The sequence below is a fragment of the Leopardus geoffroyi genome, chromosome A3, assembly GCF_018350155.1.
Source record: "Leopardus geoffroyi isolate Oge1 chromosome A3, O.geoffroyi_Oge1_pat1.0, whole genome shotgun sequence".
Lineage (NCBI taxonomy): Eukaryota > Metazoa > Chordata > Mammalia > Carnivora > Felidae > Leopardus > Leopardus geoffroyi.
The window spans coordinates 93,170,683-93,193,693 of record NC_059336.1 but is presented as its reverse complement, the minus strand read 5'-3'; the positions used below and the strand labels follow the sequence as shown (position 1 = coordinate 93,193,693).

At 33.9% G+C, this 23,011-nt stretch overlaps 1 protein-coding gene across 3 annotated transcripts in view; it reads left to right on the top strand.

The window, feature by feature from the left end:
• Window positions 1-23,011, top strand: part of LRRTM4 (leucine rich repeat transmembrane neuronal 4) — a 701,253-nt gene that overhangs the window by 202,698 nt on the left and 475,544 nt on the right. The gene's annotated exons all lie outside the window — the stretch shown is intronic.

Sequence of the window (23,011 nt, the reverse complement as noted above, 5' to 3'; positions counted from 1 at the left end):
TTTCTAGTAACCAGCAGATGGTGCTTTTAGTAATAAATTTATTGGAGGTTACTTGAATATCCTTTCTGTAGTTTTTTTTTTTTAATAAAACTAACCAAAAATGAGGCAAGGTAATGTTTTGCCATGACATGAAGCTTTTTTATTGTTATTAATGTATGTGCTTACAAATCTCAACACAACTTTTCCAATTTACCTGTCAGGTATCAGTCAAATAATGAGAGAGATGAAATATCAAAGAAGCTGAAGTTAATACAGGTATTATAACCCAGTGGTTTATTTAAATGCTATATGCTTTTGTAGCTGGAGTATTTAACAGCCTGCATAAATCCAATTACAAATAAACTCATATATATTATTTTAATTTGTGCTGATTTGGTAACACATTTTTTGTTTGTGTTTATAATATTTTTAAATATTAAAACAGAAAATTTAAATGACTTAGGTAAAATTATGAAGATGAGATTCTTGATGTCTAATAACAACAACTTTAGTAGCATTTGCTTTTGGCATGTTTTATTTAGTCTCTTTCTTTGACTCTGGACTTCTCTCTTATATCAACTTAATTGTATTATGTTCTTCAAGTTGGCCACCTCAAATCCTTTTTAGGTGGAAATCGATTTTAAATAAATAGTTAAATAACACTATTAATTCAATGTTTGGGGAACAATCATGCAGATCACATTTGAGGTCATCATGATGGGAAGACTAAATCTCTTTTATAATAGTATGAACATTTTCTTTCTTCTTCCATGGCCTATGTCTATTAGGTAAGTAAATTAAGGGTGTTGGTGCAACTACCTGTAAGTTTTTCTTACCAGCTGAAACATGGGAAAACAATAATTTTTATTACTGTTGCTTTTGCTCTTTAGTCCCTTGTTAAAGTACCTTATGCCCTTGTGTGGTGGTCATTTTGTCTTTCATTTTTGACATGAGCATGAATAGACATAGCTGATCTGACATTAATAAAGAAAGGGAGGACAGAGGCACTAGGGTTACACTGTGTCTAGAAAAGCTCAGAAAATAGCTAAGTAGGAGTAATGGAGGGTAAGTGGGGAGCCTATAGCTACTGGGACACTTTCGCCTGAAGAATCCACAGTGAGGAGATTATATCATTACCTTTTCCTTTTGAAAGAAAGAAAGAGAAAGAAAGAAAGAAAGAAAGAAAGAAAGAAAGAAAAGAAAGAAAGAAAGAAAGAAAGAAAGAAAGAAAGAAAGAAAGAAAGAAAGAAAGAAAGAAAGAAAGAAAGAAAAAGAAAAGAGAAAAAGAAAAAGAAATATGTCTTCTCAGTCGGCAGTGCTAGAATGGGTATTCTATGATGGTTGTCATAAAGTCAGCAAATTGTATAAGCCTAGATTTTAAATTCCTGATTTAAAAGCATACATGGATTTTCATATTTGGAAGGTTAGTAGCAAACATCTTTCATGGACAACAAATCTTGATTTTAGTATACTCAAAATCTATGTATTATAGTTATTTCAAAATGTAGGTGTCCTTAGTTTAAAACACAGGAAGTGGTTATGCTTATTGTGAACTGTGCTGAAGGTGTTGCACTTGGACAATTTACGCTCATATTTGAGGGCTTCTCACTATAAAATCAGACATGTTTAATATCCTAGAATCCCAAATCCCTATCAGCTTTTTCCCTACAAGATATAGGAGAAGGGGACATAAGGACAGATTGAAAGCATTCAAAAACTCTTGTTAGTCACTGAATCACTTCCCCAGCTTCACTAGCAGGACCCACCCACAGTTCAAAGGTGACAGAGTGAGAGGCAGTTGGTTGGAATCAAGTAGAAGCTGGGTTTTAGCTAAGTTATTTGACTCTTACCTGGTCTTGGGGCGGGTCCACCACAAAACAGGAATTTATGAATGTACCAAACTCTTTCTGCATTTTCCCTACATGAAAAATATAAGTTGTATCTATTAATACCTGGCTACCCCCATTTTAAAGAAATAAATTGCATTCAGGTATACAAAGGGAATCTGGTCCTTAGGTCAGATAGTGGATGAGGGGATTTTCAATAGTAAGAGTGATAGTAAATTTAAATACTAAAAGTATTTCAATTTACCTTGATTTACGTGTTCTTTATATTTCATTTGAGATCTGGAGAAATGATTTTGAAAATGGGTTCTTTTGTACCCTACTCACTTAACCAAATTAGACATCTTTTCACATTCAATATTAGATCTTTTCTTTAATATGTATAATTATGAATATAGTTCCTGGAGTTGCTATGAATTAATATAAAAATACTAGTCACATTAATTTCCCTATAGCTTTAAATTCACACTGTTTGATAACAGAAATATACATATTTCTAGTAGTTTCCCCCTCCCCCAAAGTCCCATATATCAATACAGAGATTTCTCTACTGAAGATGTACCATTCTAGTTGTTTTTATTCATACCCTATATTAGCCTCACTTTCAGCTTAATAGAAAGATTGGGTATCTGTTTTTTACATTTGTAAAATGATGAGTTAACTTCCAAAAACATGGATTTTTTTTCTTATTGGTAATTTTTTTCAGGCTTCACAGGCATAAATATGAATTATTTAGTCTGAACAACATTTAGGGATAGTCACTTCCCAACAGTTACCTCTGCAGTGTTTCTAAGGACATACCTACTCTGAAAAGTAAGGATACAGTACTTCAGAATAACGTCATGTATCTTATGGTAGAATGCACTGAGAATGGCTTGATGTCACTTCTTTGTTGTTCTATTTTTTTGTTTATTTATAATAAATAAATGAATAAATAAATAAGAGAGAGAGAGAGAGTGCAAGCAGGGGAGGGGCAGAGAGAGAGAGGGAGACACAGAATCTGAAGCAGGATCCTGGCTCTGAGCTGTCAGCACAGAGCCCAACATGGGGGTTGAGCTCATAGACCATGAGATGGTGACCTGAGCTGAAGTTGGACGCTTAACTAGCTGAGTGCCCCACTTTTGTGCTGTTCTTATCAAAAATCCGTAACTTCAATCTAGTAATGAGAAAGTATCAGATAAACCCAAACTGAATGACATTCTATAAAATAACTGACTAGTATTTATCAAAATTGTCAAAGTCATGATAGAAGAAGAAAGCTGGAGGAATTTTTATAGATTGGGGAAGCCTAAGGAGATATGACAACTAAATGCAATGTAGGATGCTAGATTGGATTCTAGTCCTAAAAAGTATATTAGTGGAAAACTGGTGAAATTCAGTATCTGTTAAGTGAGTTTAAAATATTTTATCAATGCAATTTCCTATTCCTATTTCTGTCACTGTTCTATGATTTTATAAGCTGTTAACAGTAGAGGATACTGGGTGAAAGTATAAGTGAACTCTGTATTATTTTTGCAATTGTTCTATAAATCTCACATTACAAAATAAAAAATCAGATAGGTATCTAAATAATCCACAGCACTCAGAATTTTATATAATCCCATCAGCTTTACCTTAGCTTTCAAGTGTTTATTCTTAGAAATCTTTATATCAATCTAGCTTCAAGTGAGAGGTTTTTTTTTTGGGGGGGGCCGGGGGGGAGTGTTATCATACTTAACAAATTACCCATCCTAAAATTATAATTATCACTATGGTGTTAGAGCAAATAGTATACATTGCCACATAAATGAATTGGTACTGCCTGTTCCTTTACCCAAATTAGATAAACTATCCCACTTCAAGCCAAAATGATATTAAGTAACAGGATTATTAGATTTGGGTTCTATCCCTTGAAAAGGGTAGTTATATTTTCCAGGTGTCATTTTAATTTTCAGCCAATAGGCAATGTGATCTGCAGCACTTCTATGGAAATTTTGGTTCTGAGTTTTCTTTTTCATGGTGCTTTTCAGTCTATCCATGTTCAAAGTTTCCTGTGTGTCTCCACATGAGTTACATGTAATAATTTAGCCATATGCCATTTATGTCAACTAACTCAATCATATAAGCATGCTTTAAATAAAACTCAGTGTTAGGAATTTAAAGGAAAATGCTAATTTGAAAAGGAAAGCAATAATACACTAATTTTGTCTTCTGAGCAATAAAATCCTTCATATGAGTCTTTATTAACATCATCACCAACCTGTGGTGAGTCCTTGTTATTTTGACAGTTCTTAGATGAGAGGTTTTCTGGTTTTGTTTTGGTTTTCTCAATAGGCAGTCAGCGGGTTTAAATTTTATCTATGTGGAGAATGGAAATAAACCAATAAGTCAAGTGCATTATTAAAAGAGTCAAATGAAAAAAGATTGTCTTCCAGGCTCCTGCTAACCCCCACCTCAGCAGTGTACTAGTTAAATTGTCTGGTGGTTTACTGATTCTATGGAAACATTAAATAGTATTATCTAATTTTAGGAATATTATTTGAAGCCTAAATGAAGAAAATGCATAAGGAATAAAATGTATATTTAGAGTATAGAATAGTTTTACAAATATAAAACATTGTGAGGAGTATTATATTAATTGGGAGATACCATAATTTAATATAGACCTATAAAAAGGATTTGATGAACATTCATAGGAACAAAGTAAGTAAAAGCTAAAAGAAAGCAGTAAGGAATGCCTGAGTAGAAGACATCAAGGGGCCTCTGGGTGGTTCAGTTGATTAAGCGTCTGACTCTGGGTTTCATGAGCATGGTTTTTGAGTTTGAGCCCTGCATTAAGGCTCCATGCCATCAGCACAGAGCCTGCTTGGGATTCTCTTTCTCTGCCCACCCCCCCATCAAAGTAAATAAATAAACTTAAAATAAAAAGATATTGGACAATATAGAAATATTCATTTCAATGACTATTAGAAAAATAATGGCCTAAAAAAATACTGCTTTTGAACTAGAGGATAAATACCAAGGTGATTACTTTGATCATATTTGCATATTTGCAAATAGTTATGAAATGGCAGAAAATGATCACCATTGAATGTTTTGTATTACATATTTTAGACCACTAGCTAGCTCACTTGGTATGAAACATACAGATTACAATGTATAAATTACTTTACTTTGTTTTTGCTTCCTTTTTATCATGAATTTTCTCAAGTGATAAAAGGTTCTTAAATGTGATTCTAAATGTTTATATAGTATATTCCCTTGTGTATTTGCACAGTGATATATTTACAGTATCTCCTATAATTTGGTTTTATAGGTTGGTTTTATTTTCAATGTTAGAAATAGAGCCGGGATAAACATTGGCATTGACTAATATTTACCAATGTCAAACCACTTCTTCACCTTAAAAGCAGAATTGCTAGGTAGGCACAATTTTAAGAGTTTTGCCACTTATTTACATATTGCCCTCCAGAAAGATAATAGCAGTTTATATTTCTACCCCTAGTATGTGAGAATATTTTCTTTGCCAAAAACTTGCCAACTCTGTAGAGACATTAAAAAAAAAACATGCCACTTTGATTGCTGGAAACTAACATTTCACTGTTTCAACTTGCATTTAAAAAGAATAAAATTGACATGGAACATTTTTTTCAAGAGTTAACTGGCAGACTGTTTTTGTAATTGCCTATTCAAACCCTTGGACTACCTTACTTCTAACCTTTACTGAGCACTTTTTGTGCATTATCTTCTTTGTTCCTGACAACCACTCTGCTTGGGAGGTGCTGTAAATTCCTATTTACAAATCAGAAATTGAAGTTTAACCATGTAACATGCTCCAAATTATAGAACAAGCTATAAGAATCCAGAACCACTGTGCCTCTGTTAAAGAAATGGAGAAACTAAGGGAGGGAGGGAGGGAGGAAGGAAAATAGATGATAGATAGATAATAGATGATTGATAGATCGATAGGTCGATCGACCTCACAGGACAAGAAAAACAGCCAGGAGTTGATTTTATACTGGTAAGATTGCATCCAAGAGGAGAGATGGAACAGATAAACTAATTCTGCTGAAACAAAAGTTTGGACAGGTTTTAACACCTGGGGTTGGGGAGGATCGTAGGTCATCTCTGTTTGCTAATTGACCTTGCCTAAAGGAAAGAGAATTTTGTTCCTTCTTCACAGACGGAAGTAATTTTACAATTTAGAGTAAGTCTCTTAGCCAAATTAGGCTCCTACCCTCCCATAGAAACTAGTAGATAGGGATGCTATCTTCCTTGATGATTACATTACAAAGAGCTAGTTCTCAGAGTCTTGAGAAAGACAGTTCCTGCACATCTTATAAAGGTGGCAAGAGGCTTTGGGCAGAGAAAAAAAATTCACATTTCCATTGCCTTTACAATTAAACTGCTGAAGAAAAAGGGAGTTAGGGGCTTAGAGTCAGAAAGCAACTTTGTCTAAAGTTTAGTCAAGCTGCAGGAAACGTTAAAGCCTTCTGGGTCACTCACAAAAACCTTTGATATACAAAGAAATTAACTCTGTGTTAGTCATATTGCAAATAATGTTTGACAACTATGTCTCACTTACAATTTAGTAAATTTTATGGCAGTAGCAACCTCTATTTCTTGCAGAATAATGAAAAAAAAAAAGCAACAGAGTGGCAGGAAACCTTTATTTAGAAGAGTTATTTCTATGTTATGTAAATGAGTTGCCTACTTATTTCAATTAACAATGTATTTTATTTTATTTATTTTTTTTTTTCAACGTTTATTTATTTTTGGGACAGAGAGAGACAGAGCATGACCGGGGGAGGGGCAGAGAGAGAGGGAGACACAGAATCGGAAACAGGCTCCAGGCTCTGAGCCATCAGCCCAGAGCCCGACGCGGGGCTCGAACTCACGGACCGCGAGATCGTGACCTGGCTGAAGTCGGACGCTTAACCGACTGCGCCACCCAGGCGCCCCTAACAATGTATTTTAAACTGTATTCTTTGTAAATAACAACATTCTATAATATCATTATAAAGTTCTATCTGACTTCATTAGTTCTTTTTATAATTTAAGCAAATCCCCACTATTTCACATAGATTGTTTTCAACCTAATAAAAATGTGCACATGCAGTATACTATTCCAGAAAAATGGTTTATTTTTACATATGTTCTTCTTATTTTTTAGTACAAAATATTTTATAGGTACTTTGCATTTAATCCTATCAAGACCCATAAGAGAAAGGTACTATTTTCTCTGTATTTCATCTGTATGTTTCAGATAAGAAAATTTAATCACAGTGATAGTTACTCCCTTAGGGTCACACAGCTAGTAAGTGATCTTACAGAATAACTTTTAATTAGTAAACCTGTCAAGCATAGAGCATATAATGTTATGTGAAGAAAAACTGATTGAAAGCAATAAATATATTGTGATCCTATTCTTAGAAAACTGGTACGGGTATATGTATAAAATATGTAAAAGACTATAAACCATGATCAGAACAGTGCTTACCTTTGTTTTAGATTTTATTTTATTTTTGTTAATCCATATTTGAGCATGGATTGCATTTATAATATTACGTAATAAGTTTTTATCTTAAAAAAGGTATGATTAATGAAATTTCGTTCACTGAACATTAAAACACAGTAAAATACAAAACAATGTAACAAAATGTACCTAGAAGATGAGAAGTACTATAATTACAGAGACCCTCTGTTATACTTTCAACAGTATTTGAAAATTCAAGGAAACCAAATAAATAAATATCTAGATGCTTTGAACATTATAAATAAGCTCAAACATGTGTAAAATTGTGTTTCCTATGATCATGTGAAATATAGATATCCTCTAAAATGTACCTCTTTGGCCACAGTGTCTACTTTAAGTTACATTATCAACAATTTATAGATAACAAAGGAACTTTGGCTCAAAATTGAGGACAGTGATCCCCACACAATGTTTTGTTTTATTTTTCATTTTACTTTAGGCTTTTGTAATAAAAAAAAAATTAAGAACAGATTTTTGTTCAAAGGAGAATGTAGTAATACATTAAAATATTTTGATTTTCAGTGGAGTATGGTTTCCCAAGGAATTTGGATGTTACTGGGTAGGCTTTGAGGAATCATTGTCATTTAGAGGTTTTATTTTGTTTTGTTTTTTGTATTCAAAGAGAAGTGCATTGGCATAGTTTCAGGAGGAACACTGTCAACAGTATGTAGAATCAGCCAAAGTGGAGGAGAGTTTGGGGGCAAGAATATCATAGAGATGACCAGAATAGTAATAGATAAATAAGATGAAAATGAATATGGGATAGAAAGGATGCCAAGATGAAGGGACAAGGTAGAGAAGGATATCATAGCAACAATTCTCATGTGGCTGTTTTGTCACTGAAAGTGGGTTTTGATATAAACAGTCTGACAGTCTACCTCTATGATAGGATATGAGTTCGATTTTCCTGATGATGAGAGGAAATAAAACGATCTAAAGAGATGCTTACTTTTTCTATCAATTTATTTATTCTAACTTTAGACATGTATCATTGTTTTTCCCATGAGCTTTCCTCTTCATTTATAGCCACTCTTTTTTTTTTTTTTAATGTTTATCGTTGAGACAGAGCACAAGCAGGGCAGAGGCAGAGGGAGGGGGACACAGAAGATCCAAAATGAGCTCTGCACTGGCAGCAAAGAGCCTGGTGCAGGGCTGGAATTCACAAACCATGAGATCATGACCTGAGCTGAAGTCGGATGCTTAATTGACTGAACCGCCAAAGCCCTCCTCCAAACACTCTTATCAAAGAAAAGTTGTTGGTACTAACTCATTTGACCTTATTCATTGACTTCAGCATCTACTTAATTTTCTCCCTTAAAAATCATATGATTATAGAAGGGCCATATCAAATCTTTATTTTGGTATTGAATTATATGAATTGGTATTTTTGTTTTTTTTTTCCTTTTTTTTCCAGAGCAGGTCAAGATTAGATGATGAATTTCCATGTAGTTAGATAAAATTTTAGAAAGGACTTAAGGTTTAAGCCACATTATGGAAGTGTGTGTGTGTGTGTGTGTGTGTGTGTGCATGTATGTATGTGTGTGTTTTAAGAACCACATAGGTAATTATGCAGAGCTGATATAATTGAAATATAAGTTTTACAAACCATAGTGAAATAAGAGGATATTTATTTATTCTCTAACAAAGTATTTAAGTTGAGAAAAAACTTTTGTCTTCAAACTAGAGTTTTAAGGTGAGGTTCAAAGTGGATAATTGAAGCTCTACAAACTGATCTGAAATCCAGTAATGTCATCAAAATAAAATCACATTTACATAATTGGCTTGATACCATGTTGATGTAACTGAATGGCAATTAATAATAGCATTTTTCACTGATTGAAACAATCACAGTCCAGAAGAGGCTGAAACACAAATGAATAAGCAGGCCAATTGTACATCATTAGGAAGATTTAAGTGACATCTAATTAACACTGAGGAATTATATACTTTTGTAGGATAGAATACACTTTTGAGAAATCAATTGGAGAAATTCATATTAATGACAGGGATATGTGGGCAGTGAAATGGATTGAAGTCAGACAACTTTTAAAATAAACATCAGAAGTTTCAATAGTTTGGGTGTCCAAGGTGGAGATTTGGGGTATAGGCGGAATTTATGGGATGATAAAAATATATTGTGCCTACAAGTTATTTGTGGAATAGTAGAAAAAAAATGGAATCCAGTGGCCCCTACGTGGATTGCTTCGTATTCATTTAGAATGGCCAGGATAAGAATAAAAATTTACTCATGTTTCTACTGACAACTCAGTAATTGTGAGACTCTCTTCCAATTTTTAGTCTATCTTCATTTTCTACCAAGGCTGGAATTCTTAACAGGCTGTGTCTTTGGAATTTTTTTTAAAGTTTGTGTCTAGCATATGCCTTAGCTTACAACCAAACTTGTCTTCCCTTCCTAAGTGCTGCATCTTTCCTGTTCACTCTTCTTGGTGACTGTGGTGATGGCCCACCATAGGGCTTTCCAAATAAGCTTCATACTTGTCGCCATTTACTTAACCAATGCATAATACATACAGTCTTTGGTATATGCCATACACTGTGCTAAACCCTTTACAATTATTAACCCATTGAATTGTCAAAACAACCTTATAACGGAGACAGAAAATATAGTTGCCTGCAGTTTGAGCAAATGGAGGACTTGAAACTTGCCCATTTCCCATAGCTAATAAGCAGAATTCAATCCCAATTTTTCTGACTGCAGAGATTATGCTTTCAATCTAAATACTCTTGGTTTCTTCTACATCAGCACTCTCTCCTTAGATGCCCTAAATTCAGTAATTCCTTGTGAACTCCAGATTTCACTTATAAAATTCTTGGTAGTCTTCAGGAAATGGGACAGTTTCAATAAATACAAAAATGATACGCAGAGGATATTTTCTTAAAGGGCCAGACATTCAGAGTTTGTCAAATTCCTGCCTTTTATTCTAATTTGTTAATGTTGAGCACTGCTTTATAGTTGCATTTGAATTCAACTCAATTTTTGCCAAACAAACAAACAAAAAAATCCAAAAACCAAACCAAAACAAAAAACACCTCAGTACCCTCAAGTAATTTGGGGATAATCTGTGGCAATATTTGCAAACCTCTACTTGACAATAAAAAGCAAACTATAGCACAAGCTTAAGTTTATACTGAAAATTGAAATCATGAATTATGAGAGAGACTTAAATATTTCAAATATCACATTCTTACTTTAAGAGTCTATTTTAGGTGAAATGACAGACAAAACACAAGCATATGTATACACATATAACATATATATATATATGTATATATATATATATGTATATATATGTATATATATATATATACATATATATATAGTCATGATTATTATTCCCAACACTGTAATGCTTAATGTTATTAAAAATTAATTAATCATCACCTTCTGGTACAGGTATCGACATACTGGTTGATCAGACTTGTCTGATCTTTCCTGTAGTAGCTGCTAAGCTCTTATATTGAGAGCAGCTTTTGCTGCCATATCAGACAGTAGTCTTGTGACAGATGTTCCATGTTTGATTGAAGGAGCACAGAAAAATAACAGTTTCTCCATGCTCGTGAGACCACAGTTGAAAATGAGCAGTTGTCCCCCTTCCAAACAATAGCTATCAAACTCATAGAACCTTGACATAATTTGCAGCCTGCCCTGCACTAGAATGAAGCAACATAGTCCTTGAGGCTGTCAAAGCTCCATGTTACTAAAACACAAGAAGGAGCCATATTCCTTTTCTGAAAATTCAGCTTTTAGGACCAATGATTATGCAAACACCAATAAAACCTGCCTCAATGATTTTGCGCATTTTCTGTTTTAAAATATTTTGTTGTTGTCTTTGTTACATAGGTAACATTTTCTTATGGATAAACTTTGACAGTAGTTAATAATGACAAAATAGAAGCCATCAATAATCCTAATTGAGATCACCATTGCTAACATTATGGTGTTTATCCTTCCCTACTTTCACAAATGCATGTATGCACACACACACACACACACACACACACACACACACACGAACATTTTTAGATACACAAAAATATGAGCTTTGTATATGTAGTTTTATAATTTCCTCTTTCACCTAATATTATCTCACAAAATGTTTTCATGTCATTAAATAGACCTCTTTTTCTTTTTTTCTTTTTCTTTCTTTTTTTTTTTTTTTAACCAGGAGCAAGAAAACTTTTCCTTTAAATGTCAAGATAATAAATATTTTAGACATTCCTGGACAAATGGTCTCAGTCACATCTATTCAACTCAGCCATTGTAGCTCAACAGTAGCCATAGGCAGTAGTTAAATAAATGGGTGTGGCTATGTTCCAATGAAACTTTATTTACAAAGGCTGGAAGTGTACCAGAATTGACCTGTGAGTGAGTCATAATTGCCCATCCCTGGCCTACACTATTATTTTAATATTGGCAGAAGCTTCCATAATATGAATGTGGTTGGGTTTACTTAAGCCTTTTGCTCCCATGGGGTACTCTGTGTGTTTTCAGCCTTTTGTTATTGAAAAAAATCGTGCACTGCCAGATTCCACTGTAGGCTTTCCTCTCAGTGCAGTGGTTAATATCCCTGCGGGTGGGGATAGGGGAGAGGGACTAGCTTTCCCATTAATTACTAACTCTCCCAGTCTGACCTGACTTCCTGGCTTTCTCCTTCCCAGACAGAGGGCTTCTGTTGTCTGGATTTCCTACCCTATGTTGTCTCAAATGTGTCCTATTTTATCAGATAAGTTAAATGGCAGCCTTTAATGAGTATGTTGTTTTATTATGGTCGTATCTGCCCCTCAATTTATAGAAGTTCTGCAAAATTTTCGGTATTAAGATGGTTCTTTTACATTTCTTGGAAGATCAATGGAGTTTATTTCTCATGTTTTCACATTTCCTAAGTCCTAAGAAAGAAAAGGAGAGAGTCAGATGTTTGTCATTCTGCCCTTCCTACAAGACCTGTTTATTTGATTTTTCAGGACATGTTGCTATTCTAATGTCATTTTAAAAGTGCATTGTTTGAACTGTACTCCAGCTTTGTCTTTCTGTGTTGCAAAGGGTGCGCAAAGAATCATCATTAAGCAGTTTTATTTCTGCCCTGTCATTTCTAACTTGTATTAATCTTTTTTTTCTTGAATTTGTTAGTGAATAGAAATGTTTGGGCTTTGTTTCCCTTCCTTTTATGTATCTTTTTGTTTGTTTTCATAATCAATGTTATCTATGCCAGGAGATTATGAATTAGAAATTATATTCTTTTGTATTTTTTAGTTTATGTTAGTAGGTTTAGGGTTTCCTTGACTCAAAATTTGTACATCCTATAGAGATTTAGGATGTGCTTAACCAATACCCCAAATACCCAAATACAGATAATTTGATAGAAACTGCTAGAAAAGAAAGCAGTTTGACTCAAGAGAATGGGTTTGTCTTGTTTCAAAGGCTCTCAATGTACATGCACTGCTATGATTAGATAGATGCAGGAAGGGGGGATGATGGAAGAAAGGTGGGAAAATGTAATGGCATTGATTTCCTCTCACATAGTGTAGATTAAGAGGCAGTGTCCCAGGTGACAGAACAAAAGGGATTTATGTATATTATTTAAAATGATAAAGAGGTGGGTGGAGGGATGGGTAAAATAGATAAAGGGGATTAAGAGTTACAAACTTCCAGGTACAAAATAAGTCTCAGAGATGAAAAGTACATCTTAGGGAATGTAGTCAATATTATTTAATAATGTTATATTGTGACAGATGGTGACTACACTTAACCACGGCGAGCACTGAGTAATGTATAAGATTGTTGAATCAATATGTTGAGCAACTCAAAGCTAATATAACACTGTTAATTATACTTCAATTAAAGAATATGTTATAGGAAAGAAAAATTAAATTTGTTTCCACATGACAAAAATAAAGAGAGATATAAACAAAGTAATAGCTATCTACAAAACTCACAGGAAGAAAGTGATTAGCCAGAAAATGTGACTAAATCCCTCAAATTAAAAGGGGCTAGTAAGTTCATATTCTCTGAGGTTAAAAATCAAGAAGTTGAGGTATCAGCCTATTATTGAGAATTATAGCAGTAACCAGTATAATAATCAAAATAGAGTTGAAATGGTCCTCTTAGGTCCAGAACTAAAAATGAGAAAGGGACATATTAGTGTCTTTCAATTTCCATTTATTATTCTTTACCATTTGGATCTTTTTTTTAATTTAAATTTGAGTTAGTTAACATACAGTACCGTATTGATTTCAGGAGTAAAATTCAGTGATTCATCACTTACAACACCCAGAGCTCATCACAAGTGTTCTCCTTACTACCCATCACCCATCTCCTACTCACCTCCCTCCATCAAACCTCAGTTTGTTCTGTATTGTTAAGAGTCTTTTGTGGTTTGTTTCCCTCCCTTCTTATCCCCCGCTCCAGTAGGTTCATCTGTTTTGTTTCTTAAATTCCACATATGAGTGAAATCATATGGTATTTGTCTTTTTCTGATTGACTTATTTCACTTAGCATAATACATTCTAGCTCCATCTACATTCTTCCAAATGGCAAGATTTCATTCTTTTTTTAATGTTTATTTTATTTATTTTTGAGAGAAAGAGGGAGAGAGAGAGAGAGAGAGAGAGAGAGAGAGAGAGAGAGAAAGACAGAGCAGGGAGAGGGAGAGCCTGCATCCAAAGCAGGCTCTGTGTTGACAGGATCTAAATCCATGAACTGTGAGATCATGACCTGAGTTAAAGTCAGAGCTTAACTAATTGAGCCACCCAGGCACCCCAAGATTTCATTATTTTTGATGGCTGAGTAATATTCCAGTGTGTGTGTGTGTGTGTGTGTGTGTGTGTGTGTGTGTGTGTATCACATCTTCTTTATTTATCATTTGATGGACATTTGGGCTGTCTCCTCAGCTTGGCTATTGTGGATAATGCTTCTATAAACATTGGGGTACATGTGCCCCTTCGGTTCTGTATTTTTGTATACTCTAGGTATATACCCAGTAGTGCAATTGCTGGATTGTAGGGTGGTTCTATTTTTGTTTTTTTTGAGGAAACTCCATACTGTTCTCCAGAGTGGCTGCACCACTTTTCATTCTCACCAACAGTGGAATAGTGTTCTCCTTTCTCTACATCCTCACCAACACTTTTTGTTTCCTATGTTGTTAATATGGATTTGTACTGTGCTTAATAAGAAAAGAAATGTCCTATTTAATATCATATATTTCACTATAATTATTCTTTCTTTTTAAATCTTTTCTCTATACAGAAGTAAATAAAATGCCAAAATCATATTATCATGTGCATCTGTTTGTGTATGTGTAATAGAAATAGCATGTGTGTGTATATATATGACAATGACTTATTAAATTTACTTATTTACTTATTAAATGTAAAGTCATAAACATTACATACAGAAAAAGTCTATCTCGCATTATGTTAATAAATGAAATATGTGGTACTAGATGGATAAATATAGTAAGAATCAAAAAGTAACTAGTAATTCATATTTCAGAGAAAATTTCAGGTTGGCCTGCCACCCATTCATGTTTTATTCTGTAGGATTTTAATATCCAAAGTAGACTACAAAATATATAAAAGCAGAATATAGCTCCGATTTTAGAGAAGTGTATGAATTATTGCCAGGTGAACTGGGAATACCCTGGGGCCCTGAGGCTTCAACCCAGCCTGTCCAAAGATGTCCCCAAAGGCCCTTGGTTGAGTCACAAGAAAGAATTCAAGGATACACACAATGCAGCATTGCAACACAAGCAGAGACATTATTAAAGTGGAAGTACACTTTTGAGATGTGAGAGAGCAGGTGAGAGGGAAAGAGACCTGCAATGCCAGGGTTCAGGTTTCTACTGTCTATCAACAGTTGTTAACAAACAGGTGGAATAATTATTACTTGATGTGGGGATTTCTTGGGAGCAGGGTATCCTGCTTTTTCTTCCTTCTTTGGTCAAGGGTTTCCTGTCTTGGCACCCATCATCTTGGCACCTGTCTGGTTTGGTCCAGCTTCTTGTGGAGGGCTGCCAGGACAGGCCTCAGACGTTCCAGGTAGCTGGCCATGACTTGCTCTTTGTTGGCCTCCAGGCATCCTATTAGAACCTAACTAACTGCCTACTCTAACCAAATGACAGATAGTATTTAATTTTACTTTAAAAATGATTCAGAAGATTAGGGATTTCATCTAATCAATTGCAGTTCACTGCTTGGCATTTAACTTTTTTTTTAAATTTTATTACTTTATAATCTGATTGAGGAACAAGAAAAAAAAAGACTGTATTTGAAGATGGGGTTCACATGTATCAAACTCTTCTCCAAATATAGTTGTTTCTCATATCCTCAACTTAGAAAGGTAACCACATCACAGAAAATTGCATTAAATTTATCCCTAATTGGCCTCAGGTTAACTGCTTTGGGGAGGACAGGAAGAGAAAGATATTAAGGATTTATCAGCTGCAAAAGCTGAATAGTCATTTGAATACTAGTAGTGTCATATTTGCATACCATTTTGGGATATGTCTGCTCCCAATGCCTCAGGTGTGACTTAATGGAAACTATCAAGTTTAAGGTTTTGCAACATAAGGCTGATCAGCAATATCTGAAAGCCATGGTAAATTGCAGTAGAGCTATTGCAAGGAGGCTGCAGACATTCCTGATGTGAGCTATTGTCCCTGCAAACTGTTGTTAAGTGACCTGTCAGATGCAGGATACAAAAGGGCACACAGGTATATTTCTGCTTTAGTTAATGTATCACAAAGGCAATGCATATTAAAATTCTTTTAAAAACCATATCCTTTATCTGACAACTTTGCTTAAAATAATTTCTCTTAGGTATAATAAAAAATTACAGAGATGCCAATATTGAATAACCGAACCTAATTGAACCTATATACAAATATCTGGGAGTGAATAAACAAATTATGATGCATCCACGCAATGGGTCATAGGCAGTCATTAAGGAGAAGCTGTTGATGTGGACACAGGGTCATCATACATGGTTAAGTATAAGGGCAGTAGAGATCTCAAATGATGTGATCCATTTTCCACACACAAATATATCCTCATACTATAATTTTGATAATCTATATTTTCAGAATAATCTATACTGAATCAGTGATAATGACTTTATAGATCATATTTTCGGAAGCTTAGAATGTACAGGCTTAAAGCATAAGAGACTGTTAAAAACTGAGAACAAACTGAGGGTTGATGGGGGGTGGGAGGGAGGAGAGGGTGGGTGATGGGTATTGAGGAGGGCACCTTTTGGGATGAGCACTGGGTGTTGTATGGAAACCAATTGGACAATAAATTTCATATAATTAAAAAAAAAAGAATGTACAGGCTTAATTGAGAGCATAAAAGAGATCATTCTGGTCATACCGTTTATAAATTTGCACAATTTTTGGAAAATACAACATCCACCTTTTTCAGGTTTAAATTTTAAGGTATCATAGGAAAAAGTCATCTTGCCAACTTTAGTAGCATAACAAAGCAATGATTTTTAGAGCTCAGCAATAACACATGGATATGCAATGAAAATTTTAAAACATGCATTGACTTTTAGGACTATGCTTGTTGAATATTAAAAACCTGAAATTGCTAGTGCCTAAAGCATTTCATTCAGCATAATGTGTATAAACTTTCAAGCCACTTTCAGACACTAGTTTTAATAAATGAGGAACAAGATAGAGAAGGAAGTTTACTACAAAATATTTGGTTTTACAATGAATTAATTTAGCTACTACCTATATTGAAACTTTGTCCCTAAGATGGGTGAAGTTAGAAAAAAGATTGTCAGATCAAATTAGTATTTGAATGGTTTAAGAATTTAAGTTCAAGCATGCTTTTAAACATGTTCTCAATAATTTCAAAAGCATTTACAATTCAACTTTTATTTAGTATACAGGATTGGCATTTATATAAATATGAGAAATTTGATAAGGGGTAAACAAAATAGTCTAATTCTATGTAAGTCAACAAAGAAAACTAGATAACAGATGTCCCCTGGTGTTGAATTAACTAGTTTTGAGTTTTAAAACAGCAATTAAATAGTAATCTCAAATATGGGGCACCTAGGTGTCAGACTTACAGTCAGGTGGTGATCTCATGGTTCCTAGATTCTAGCTTCATGTAGGGCTCTGTGCTGACAGCTGGGAGCCTGGAGCCTGATTTGGATTTTGTGTCTCCCTTTCTCTCTTCCGTTACCCCGCTCACACTCTGTGTGTGTGTGTCTCTCAAAAATAAATAAACATTAAGAAAAATTTTTAGTAATTTCAAATAATTGAGTTTTATGCATATATTTTCAACCTTTGTTTATATGGTTCATTGTCCTCAGAAATTGATGTGCATTACAAATATTCCCGTCTTTCATCTATGTACATGATATGATGTTCCTAATATGAAGAATTGATCCATAATGAATGAATAAAAGTATGGTTAATTTAGACTACATAATTCTTCGCATATTATAAAGAGAACTTAAAGGACATTGTTTTAACAAAACTTAGCATACCATCTTAAGACGATTTGGAGTCAGAAAGACATTCTTTACATCCTGGCTCTACTACTTACTAACTGTGTGATCTAAGATAAGGTAATTACTCTGAGCCTCAGTTTATGTATATGTAAAAAGGACAAAATAATACCACTTCTATAGGGTTATTTTAAAGATTAAATGAGATAATATTGGAAAAATAGTGAATATAATACCTATTTACATACTATTTGCCCAATGTCTGGCAGTTATTACTTTAACACAATTATTACTTATGGCATTAGTACACATGGTCTGGTAGCCATTGTAATAAACCAGAGAGGCAAAAGCTATCCCCCTCCAGTTTTTCTGACTTCTATTCACACTAAGTCTCAAGAATTTTTCAGGTCCATCATTTGATTACTTTTTTTTTTTTCATTCAGCCTCAGTTATTTCATGGATAAAAAGTAGTTCCATTAAAGATGGACCACTTGCCACTAAACTCTACACTTCTTCCCTCTGGATTCAGAAACTTGGGATTCACTTCTCATGGAACTGCTAACCCTCATTCAACAAATTCTGTTGAGTGTTTACCACAAGATCAGCACCGTGGTAAGAAGTGCTGAGGTTAGAGTGGTGTGGACTTCAGGACGCTAGCTTGTGTGTAATAAAGTCTGCACTTGTGCCATAATCAGACCCTACTAAGGCCCCACTACTCATGCAGGGCATGCTTATTCATCACTTTTATTTCTTCTCTATCAAAAGAAGTATATAGAAGCTTTTGTCTTCTTGGAAATGTGAATTATAATTGCCTTCTCTTCTAAAAGTTGATGACTTCAGGGGCTCCTGGGTGGCTCAGTCGGTTAAGCATCCAACTTCAGCTCAGGTCATGATCTCATGGTTTGTGAATTCGAACCCTGCGTTGGGCTCTGTGCTGAAAGCTCAGAGCCTGGAGTCTGCTTCTGATTGTGTCTGTCCTTCTCCCTCTGCCCCTCCCCTGCTCACACTCTGACTCTCTCTTTCAATAATAAGTAAACGTTAAAATATTTTTTAAAGTTGATAACTTCAGACAAATCTACTTTAGAATACATACTTACCATCCTGTGATGATTATGCTTTTTTTTTTCTAAAGAGGAAGAAAATACATGAGGGTTTTAAGAAGGTGGCTGAAACTCAGGTTTATACTTTCCCTGGTAATATTATAAAGGGGGCAGGGTAGATATATAGCATTGTAGTCATCCAGGAAAACAGGCCTGAAGAGTGGCAGAGCTTGGCATAGATGCCCCACCCTAGAAGCTTCTGCGAGCTGTTCCTCTCTTTTATCCTCCCATGCCTACCATGCACAATGGCTTTCACCCAAAGCCTAGATTATGTTAAGACAGGCTGTATTACCCTACTATCATTTCCACACAAAGTGGTCCTGTCCCATCACTTCCCTAATACCTCCTTGGTAGTAATTCCTCCAGACTCATTCCACAGACCTAGGAAGGGGTGTGTCCATAGCCATTTTACTCAAAACTACTGCAGAAATCTCATCAAGGGTGTTTGGAGTAGTTTATAGCCGTCCACCTGCTGTTGCTGACACAAGTCCCCTCTGCTACCGAATGACTTCTCATGGGATATTACAAATCACAGTATTAGTAAGCAAATATTTTTTGAGAATACCTCCCTTCCCCCATAAAGTGCCAGATACTAGTATTTACTTGTTTCATTTAATCCTCACAACAATATCAATAGCATATTCTGACTTCAAATCCCATTTTTTTTCATTATGTCAAAGCTACTTTGGGGAAATCTTGGAGTCCTGCTATTAATGATTTTGAGTTTTATTGCAAAGAAACCTGAATGATCAGGTTCAGTGATTAAAAATAAGTCATTTTTATGTAGCAAAACTATTAAAATAAATAGATTTACCTACTATTTCTTTTAAAAAGCTAGAAGTGATCTCACAATGTCACGTGGAATCAAAACTGAATAGTATTGTGAGAACAAATTATTTTTGTATACGATTTATATTTTATTGCTTTAAATTTGGAATTCATTTCTGATTATTTCTGAGGGAAATTTTAGCCCTCATGTGAGTTTGCAGTGATGGCTAGAAAAGTATGTCTTTATTTTTATCTATTCCTCAGTCGCTCCTCTGATGCATTGAAAATGAGTCCATTTCTGCTTAGCTCTCTCTTTCTACCTAGATGACTTAAAAACTGAGAAGCTAAGTCTAAAATAGGTTTTTAAATGATTTCACCTGTTCTCATTTCTGGTGAGTCGTCCATAGCTTTCATTTTCCAAGGTGTTGCTAGGCAATGTCTTAACTTTTATTTATTTCTTATGATTCTTTAGCCTCTCCATGTTACAGATAAGTTTTGAATAGGGGTCATGGACATACAATATGCCATGTCTACCTTGTGTTTGAATCTCTCTATGGCCCAAGAATAATCAAGTTTAATATTAAGGGCAAAAGGATTCATTTTTAGTTCTATTAGCAAAAATTCTGCCTAACAATTCAAACATAGGGAAAAACATAATTATGTGAGTGGATTGCCAGCTGTCTCTTACATTCCTCTTGTGTCTCCTGGGACAAAATAAAAGTGACTGCATTTATATTTCAAATATCAAAAGGCTATTAATGGGATAGTTTTAGCTATAGATTTCTTATTTTTCATAACGTTATGTTAATAAAAAGGATGGCTCTGATAATTTATGCAGTACTGCATTTTGTTAGTACTAATTTCTACTTAATATAGTCTATGTGACAAAATGACCTGAAAGAATCTTTTCGGGACATAGATCATTCCAGAGTAAAACCTCCTGGAACATCATTATTAGTTATTACATATTTTCTAATAATACTTTATGTAGTTGTTTCTACTTAAATTCTTCCTAGCAATTATTTATTTCTTTAGCTATGGTGTTATGCTTTTCAGATTCAATTACTTTATTATATAAACTAAAAATTAGGAATTCTCAACATTCAGTAGTTTTAAAATTTGAACCATAAACTTTATCCATTTTCCTATAAACTAGTTTAAATATGTAAAGTTAAAAAGAAAAAGTAATCTTAAAAGTTTCATGAATTATCTATTTCAAAGTATATTAAAAATATATAAAGTGTGTTTTCTATGATAGGTTTATATTTGTACTATTAACCCTAGACAAACCAAAAAGTCCAAATAGCTTTAAAAGAGACAATTATATGGCTTTATATCCTGTTAAAAAAAATAAAAGGAAAAAAGTCCATCTATGTAGATTCAAAGTGTTTTTCCATTTGCTACAACTGGCTTTTCATTATGATTTACATCTTCCTTTTAACTCAGTATGTATTACTATTTTTAACTATAAAGGCATTACTATTTTTAACTATAACTATGAAGCCCAGGATTCTATCGAATGCAAGTTGCTATCTTAATCAAGTAGATGAAAATAATTGATAAGCACAAAATAAACATATGAATGCGCATATTAAATATATGTCTCAAATCCTTTTGTAAGAAATAGTATTTAATCATTAAATGATGATATGCATGCATGTTGTATGTATTTGATTTATATACAACGGGAGTAGCTACCAATAATTGAGAGTTTAATTTTGCTAGGTGTTATATTAAATGTTGCTAGAGTTTATTCTTCACTACAACCTTATGTGCTAATTAGTATAAACTCTATATTACAAATGAAGTATTAAGCCACATATTGAGCCATTTGTCCCAAATTATTCATCTAATCTTTGATAGACCTTATCCACAATTCTAGGTTGTAATGCTGTTGTCTTAACACTTAATTATTTAGTCCTCTGCCTTTTATACAAAGATACTTTAGAAATCCAAACAAAATTTAGAATGTTTCTGTTTTCATATAATAGTGGCACCAAAAGATTAGTACAGTATTCCAGCTATACAATTCCGATTAAAGAAAAATGCTTGTGAATAATCATTTCTACAAATTAGATGTTAAAACAACCCCATGTTTTTTAGAAGACATCACTTTTTTGTAGTCTAATAAACTACATGTACTACAAATAAACTTTAGAAAATCAATAATATCTGACATTATATCTTCACATTTGGTGACAGTGTGTTGTTATGTTTCCATATATCTGTCAACATGTTTTCTTTGAAAGATTTAGAAGTGTTTCTTTTCAGTAAGTTATAATGAATATATTCCTGTAGGTTCCTTGCCCACCTTTTAGAGTCTTAGTGTATCTTACAATGGATAACGGGAGGGTTTTACTTAGATAGGCTTTTATTTTTCATGCACATGATTTGAGAAATACATGTCTAAAAGTAGCAAATATTCTCCTACTGCACGAAAAGCAAACAATGTCCCTGTGCTTCCAGTCAAGAGACTGAATTTTGAAGTTTATGATTTACTTTAGGAATCTTCTGTGAACTGTCACAAAGTTGAAATCATCTTTTATCATTCAGAATGTGGTAATGAAGAAAATAATACACACACACACACACACACACACACACACACAAGTAGGAATGACCATTGTGCATCTATTTCTCTTCTCAACAAAGCTGGTCTGTATTGTTGCCAACAACCATATAGAGTGTCATGTTAAAATTTTAATTATTATTTTTATATTTGTTTTCTTAAGTTGCCCTTTAGTCAGATTGGGAATCTTCCTATATTTGATTAAAGGAACATTTTTATATATTGATGAATATTTTGTATAATGTTTTATATAAACATTTTTACCCATCATCTTCTGTACATTTTAGAAATCGTGTTAGGTGCTTCTCCTAGACCTTAATCAATAATAAATGTTTATCACTATTAGGTTAAAGTTACAACTAATAGAAAGGCAAAATGATAATTAAAAGTGCCAAGAAATTTCCATTTTTATTGGAAAAATGGAAACAAAAATGGCATTTTTCTTATTCCTCTGTAATGACGGTAGCAGGACACTTTCTGATGAGTGCAAGATTAGTCCATTGTAAACTTCATGAGATTAAATTGTGGGGACAATTGGCCAATGCATCACTAGTTAAGGATTTGGGTTTGGCATCTATCATGGTGGTTTTCAATTCTGGCTTTGCATAAAAAATATCTCCAAAATTTCTAGATAATATCCATCCTTGGATTCCATTAAGTCTGGAGTAAGATCTGAGAAATATTTTAAATATTTCCTTAGTGATTCTCCTATAAAATCATTTTAGAATCAACTGTCTATTTTAATTAGATTGTCTTCAT